Genomic DNA, 6,971 nt, shown 5'->3' with positions numbered 1-6,971 from the left:
GCAGAGATCTACAGAGGTCAAATAATTTACTTGTAAATCATTAAGGAGATATAAATGCCTTTGCCCACAATTGTATTGAGAAATAAAATAAGCACATATTTTTAGTAGCTCCCTGAGAATTTACAAAGGTATTTTCCTCTCTCATTCTGTATCTTCAAGTGTGATAGTCTTTTCTATTCTTTACCGTTAATAAAAATTATGGAGAGACATAATTTCTTCCAGAAGATAAACCAAAAAGGGAGAAGGGGGGGCAATAGATATCAAAAATTAGAAGCAGAAACCAGGGAGAACAATTGTAAGAGCTAAGGCAGGAGAAGAGCGGTGGTGGAAGGGAAGTTTTGTGTTCCCACGAAGACTAACCCCCAGATGGTAAAAAACATCGAGACATTTTAGGTACCCAAGATCTGCTCGCTGTTTGCGTCTTTTACAATTGTGTGTAATAGAAGAGCGTAAGCTGTAGTTGTTAACACTCGGATCAAGATAGAACTCTGGTATGTTAGTTACTTGCTATAGAAACGGCGCTGCCACACTGGGGAAGGCCAGTACCATTTAACCATTCTGCACATAGACTCATGAAAAGGTAAAGTGGAAATATTTTCAGCCCTAGAGCCTGCCCATGCCTGGACCAGATACTTGAATAAAATCAGGTTTACTCAATATCTTCTGTATTCATAAGATTTGAAATAAATTGGGGTGGTTCCAAAGGCTTTGGGGAGATATTCAAGAACACTCAATACATATTCTCAAGGAGATTCTCTCCTACTAATTTGTTCAGATGCAGAATCTCACCTTCAAAGTCCAAACGAGGCATGCTAATTGGTCATTTCCTTATACTTAAGAACATTTATTTAGTTGCAACTGTTATTTTTCCTCATGCCATTAAAAATGTAAATCAGATTCTTGCCCAAATTACTGATGTACCAGTAGTACAAATAATAAATGCTTTCAATGTTGAACTTCCTCTTGCATCTTGTGCTTTTAATACAGCTATAGGGCACTGTAAACAAAAAATTGTCAATGTTGCACTATGATGAGGCTTTCTGTTCCGTACAGATTTATAGCCTCGGGAACTCAAAGGAATGGTTCTACTCTGTCATATAGGAGTACTGTGAGTTGGAATCAGCTTGATGAGCGTAAGCCTTTTATTTGTTTGGGATCCTGAAACTTCAGCCAGTCACCAGGACTAGAAGCTCCTTCCTAGGTAGCTGTAAGAAGAGGCAAGGAAATTATGGTGATTCAACCATTCTTGGGCTTTGACCCATATTCATGTAAGATCTCCGCAGGGAACTGGGAGAACTATGTATGAGCCACACTAACTCATTGCTTACGCCAGATGTAAGCCATATCTTGGCTTCCTTTCTTTGGGTCCCCACTCCTTCTGTTTGTGGAAAGACACAGGTATAGGTACTGAGGACCCAAATGAAGACACCTTAAGGCTGTGAATATAGCCGGTCTGCACAGCCTACTCCAGGCCTGTTGCTTGGAGCTTACTGCGATCCCTGTGCGTTTTCTGAGATTAGGGGGAGACACAGGCAGTCTTAGTTTGCTAATTTTTAATTTTTTTCTGGCTGATTAGAATGGATCATTTTAAAAAATGGGGAGGCAGAGAGTGAAGGGCACTACCAAAAGAGGACTGCTACCCCTCACCCCTACACACAGATGGCAGAGTCCTGAACTCCTCCCTTTTCCCCACCCAACATCTACACTAGTTGGCACAACTGAAATGTAAGGGGCAGGGATGGAGAGTATTATAAGGATGTAGTAGTGGTAGATTTTTCAGCTTTTCATGTGCTTTAAGTGAGCCTACCATGATTTTAACAAGGGCTTTTTTCCTCTGGGAATTTCCAAGGGTACTATGCCGCCACATTCTCAGTTCTGGTGCCCTTAGGTGCCATTCCCAACTCAGAGGCCTTGTCCTTTATCACAACTCTTCACTTGTGGGAAACTGAGGGCTGGGAAGAGAGTGTATGTGGACGAATCCTTCACTGTCATATTTAAGAAGCCTGGGAGGTCAGGGCTCTGGGTAGAGGTAGGCCTTCCTTCACACTTGGGAGTTCGAGATGAGTCCTGATCACATTCTCATAACGAAGATGAATCTTACTTTATTATCCTCCGTAATAGTGCAACCTTAATCTTGCAAGCACATGGGTGATTGCTATCTCACCGCCAGCAGCTCTATCTGTAGGAGCAAACATGTTGCTATTGCTCTCCCTGTTCAGGGACAGTCACACCCCTGACCTGCCCCCAGCACTGGTGTTCTGTTCCTCCTGCAGTGAACTCAGGGAGCTCTGGAGTTAGGGTACAGCCCACTTGGTTACCTACGTGGTTACTTGTAATTAGGGGGGATTGCATGCCCCGAGACTATATAAGTTGATGTTATGAATACACTCTATCTCCTGATTCCATGAAGGTGTGCACCCCAAAACTTTGGTCTATCTCTTAATTTCTTCCCTTCAATTAGATAACCATCCTTTAGGATTCATCTGGTTGTGGGGCTGGATCTCACACTCCCTCTTGGACGGGATTGAGGTAGGAATAGGACTGAAAGCATGCATTTGTGAGACCATTTTGAGTAAACGTTGAAGGATTTGTAATAAGAGGGAATGCTACTCTAAAAATGGTCTTTTTTAGGAAACTTGTTTTTCTAACATTTTGAAGTTTAAGGTTTCAATGTTATCAATGCTGAATACTTTTCCATGCTATCTCTGGGCACCTTTAAGAACCCTGGTGGCATAGTGGTCGTAAGTTGGACTGCTAATTGCAAAGTCAGCAGTTTGAAACCACTGGTCACTCTTTGTAAGAAAGATGAGGCTTTCTACTCCCATAAAGATTGCCAGTCTCAGAAACCCACAGGCGGCAGGTTTATACCCTCTCCTAACGGGTCGCTCTGAGTTGGCCTGGGCTTGATGGCAGAGTTTTGGATATTGACACCATAAAATCATCATGCGTGGAATCATTTATCTTAATTCATAAAACAAAACCAGAGAATGGTACATTTACAATATTTTATTAAAATTAAATTTTGTAGCAACATTCAATAATGGATAACATTGAAAAGATGCCAAGAGAGTTATTCTTCAGGAAGAACATTGAAATGTACCAGACAGTTAGTTATATTGATGCTAATTTAGGGATACATACAAGATCCAGTCTGAGGAAGTTTTCAGTGAATATTAATCAATATTCATTAATCAATAATCAATAGCATTAATATGAAGACAGAATCCACTTTTGTTGGAAAATATTAATTTATCATATGTAGTACAATGTCACTTTTCCCCAATAGAATCTTCTTTTAAATATCTTTACATGGGTATTAACAAAGACATTTTCTGTAATATATATATCTAATATCTCAGTTTCAAGGAGAAACAGAAATTGGCAACCAGATGGTCTGTATAGTCAAAAATTGCTTATATCAATTAATGTTCCAAAGGATTGAAAGTATGTGTATATGCGGTAGATGTTGAAATGTAGAACATGGTCTGTTTATTCACCACAGTATCTGATTTTTTATATATTTTATGCACTTACATCTACATCTTAATGTCATCTTTTATGTACATTTCAACATCCGGAGAAATTTTCAAATATATTGCTCAATCCTCAAAAATAATAAGTGAGTTGCACTTGTTTTATCTGTGAGTAAAATTTTAAGGGTCTCAAGAAGCAAACCTGGTTATTCTTACCTTGACTCTTTGCTAAGAATACTCAAAAGAATTGCAAAAAGATGTTCCACTGTGTGTTCTAGGTTTTGATACTAAGCATATTTTTCTTCAGAATCTACCTGTCATCAAACACATACTGAATGTCTTCTGCACAGGAAGCTTGGTGGGGACTGGCTCTCCATTTTGGCTGGCTACCTGGATTCTGGCAGCCGGTGAATCCGCCTGCTTCTGTTTTCAGGATGTTGATGGAGTGGACAGTTTCCCTTGAGAAAGCAAATGATTGTTCTTGCACTGGATTAAATGTTAAATTTCACATTTAAGACTATTTCCAAATCTTGATGGTTAAATTCTTCATATCCTGCAGTCAGTGATTCAGATTTCCACCCCTCATTACCTGGAAGATAAATAGTTATACAAACATAAGAAATGCAGCCAAAGTCAAACCCATGGTTCAACCCAGCATTCCCTCTGCTGGTGCATAAGGAGAGGTTTGTTAAGAGCACATGCTTGCCCTTTAGGAGCTCTTCTTTGAAGGGTTGGAGATGACTCTCAAATATTTTGAGCTTTGAAACTTAGACTATATGATATCTCCCTTTCAAACATATTGAGATGGTAAGTTGTTTAGCTCCCCGTCTTTTGGGAGCAGGGGTGGGAAGCAGTCTGTCAATGAATGTAACTATGTTCCCTTTTAACCATCTCAGAAATTCCCTGCCATTGAGTTGGTTCGAACTCAGCACCCTCTGCACGGAGTAGAACTGCTGCTTTGGGTTTCCTGAAGCTGTGAATCGTCATGGAGCAGAAAGGCTCGTCCTTCTCCCAAGCAGCGCGTGGTGGGTCTGAATTGCTGATCTTGTGGTAGCAGCGCAGCGCTTACCCACAATTCCATCAGGAAACGTTCATCACATCTTCATGGAACTCAGTCTCTTTCAACACAACAATCCATGTAGTCACTAATAATCTTGTTGTTGTTGCCATTTCTGTCTTAGATGGGGTTTCAAGTTCATTTCCTGTTGTGAGAAGCGTCATTTCTCCCCTATTTGTTGCAAAGCCTCGTCATTTCGAGTGTGGTCTGGAATTCCATCTTCAGAGTGCACTTCGGCATGGATTGGGGTTTGCTGTGCCCCATTTCGTCAGTACAAGCTCTTGTATCTTATAGTTATGTCGTTATCCTGCTGTGAACAGTTTTTAACTTTCCACCATTCTTGACGTCAGGAAACCAAAGTGACACATGATTCTCGTGTGCACTTGGCAAGAGTCATGGGATTGCCTCATTAGCCGTCTTGACTGTATGTTGAGTACGATGACTATTGCTAGGGCAAGTTTCGAAGTGCTGCTTTTGTCCGACATGATAGATCTCAGGTAGAATGGACCTCGACTGATCATTGCCCGCATTTACCATGAAGGGTTTCTACACAGCTCTTCAAAAACTACTTTAAAAAACATTATCTAGGCTCTTTCTTGGTTATAGACAAATTATTTTCTTTTTAAAAAGTCATTTTAGTGGGGGCTTGTACAACTCATCACAATCCATCCATCCATCCATTTTTAGACAAATTATTGTCAACAATGCAAAATAAAACTAAAGTTAGTGGACTGAATGATCAAGTGTTTTAAGAGATCGAGGATATGGGAAAGAACATTTCTTTGACTGAACTTTTGGGAGTTTCTTAATTTACCCAAGAATCAGAAACCATCTTAAATGTATTTTATAGATGTTTTTGCTCTACCTGATTATTGTTATAAGTCAAAATAATATAATTTATAAGAATCTATCTAAAAGTAAAATATTCATTCACAGGAAAATAAGCTATTGCCTAGGTTTCAACTCGTTGAAATGCCTTTGACAAATGTATTTTTACAAGAAGAAGTTGGGAGGATTGAAAAATAGTTTCCTCTACACATTTCAGTCAATGCCAAGCACCAGTCTCTTTGTACTAGGAAATACCTCCCTCCCTCTCATCCCCGACCTCCCACTCACCTCACTGACGCACTCAACACCCACCTGCCATCCAGCTGATTCCAACTCTGCGAGTCAGTAGGACGGGGTAGAACTGCCCCAGTGGGTTTCTAAGACTGCAAAGCTTTATGAGAGTAGAAAACCTCTTCTTACTCTGGCAGAGCGTCTGTTGTTTTCGAACTGCTGATCTTGGGGTTAAAAATCCAAGCATAACCCACCAGGGCCCCGGAACCACTAATGCTTGGCGTCATTCCTTTATGACACTTTTTCATATTACATTTCGATACTTTCACATTTCAGAGAGGCCACACTAATGGGCATCTTTAGACAGGTAGGTTGGTAAGTAGATAGAGGCAGCGCTGCTGCCCAGTTGACCCCAATCATGGCAAGCCCATGAACTGCATAAAGAAATGCCGTTTGGGCCTGTGCCAGTGTCACAATTGCCAGTGTGGTTTAGGCAACGTTTGCAGCTGTTGTGCGATCCTCCTCACTGTGACCCGCTTGCCTTCACTTGCTCTGTTTCCCTAAACAGCGCCATCAGCGACCCCTCGTGATGTGCCGCGAGGCAGGCAACGTCCATAGGTTCCGTTTGTGCCTAGTTTGGGAGCAGCTCATCGGCCCTTTCTCCGGTTCTGTCAGTCTGGAAGCTCCAGGGCACCCTGTCCACCACGGGTGATCCTGCCAGCATTCACCTTGCCAGTGGCAGGAGTCTCCAGCATCATAACCAAACACTGGGCACCACAGAATGACAAACTGCCAGGCAGTGGTAAAATCGGCATAGACGTTGCATTTATTTTTAAAGTCATGCTAACCAGTGTTAATGGTGAATGACTTTCAGTGATTTTATTAAAGGGGTATATTTGCTTTTACTTGAAGTACTCTAACTGTAGTCCCTTGGACTGAGAAAGTAGGAGGATCATCTTTGCTAACTGCAGTGAGGTCACAGGCCAGCAGGGTGACATCACGACGGCAGTGGTCCTCAGAACCTTGATGCATCCCAAGATGATGAGACGTTTAGAAATCCTGCAGCCTGCAGCTTAGGCTACTCATATATTAGAAGCAGTTTACTTAAGCACCTGATGTGTCATAATTATTTTTTCTTCTTCTAAGTCTTCCTTGTTTTGTTAATGTTGTTGATAATACATGAAGCAAAATATGTAACGGTTTAGCCATTTCTACATGTATAACAGTGACATTGATTACATACTTCTGGCTGTACAACCATTCTCATCATTCTTTTCTAATTGTTTTCCCTCATTAACATAAACTTTCTGCACCCCAAGGTTCCTAGCTAATCTTACAGTTACAGTTTCTGGCACCAATTTGATTCCATATAGAGAGTTTTT

Source organism: Echinops telfairi, unplaced genomic scaffold (assembly GCF_000313985.2).
Source record: "Echinops telfairi isolate 266 unplaced genomic scaffold, ASM31398v2 ScPeMD7_3533;HRSCAF=4204_0, whole genome shotgun sequence".
Lineage (NCBI taxonomy): Eukaryota > Metazoa > Chordata > Mammalia > Afrosoricida > Tenrecidae > Echinops > Echinops telfairi.
Note: the sequence above shows the minus strand (reverse complement) of the source record.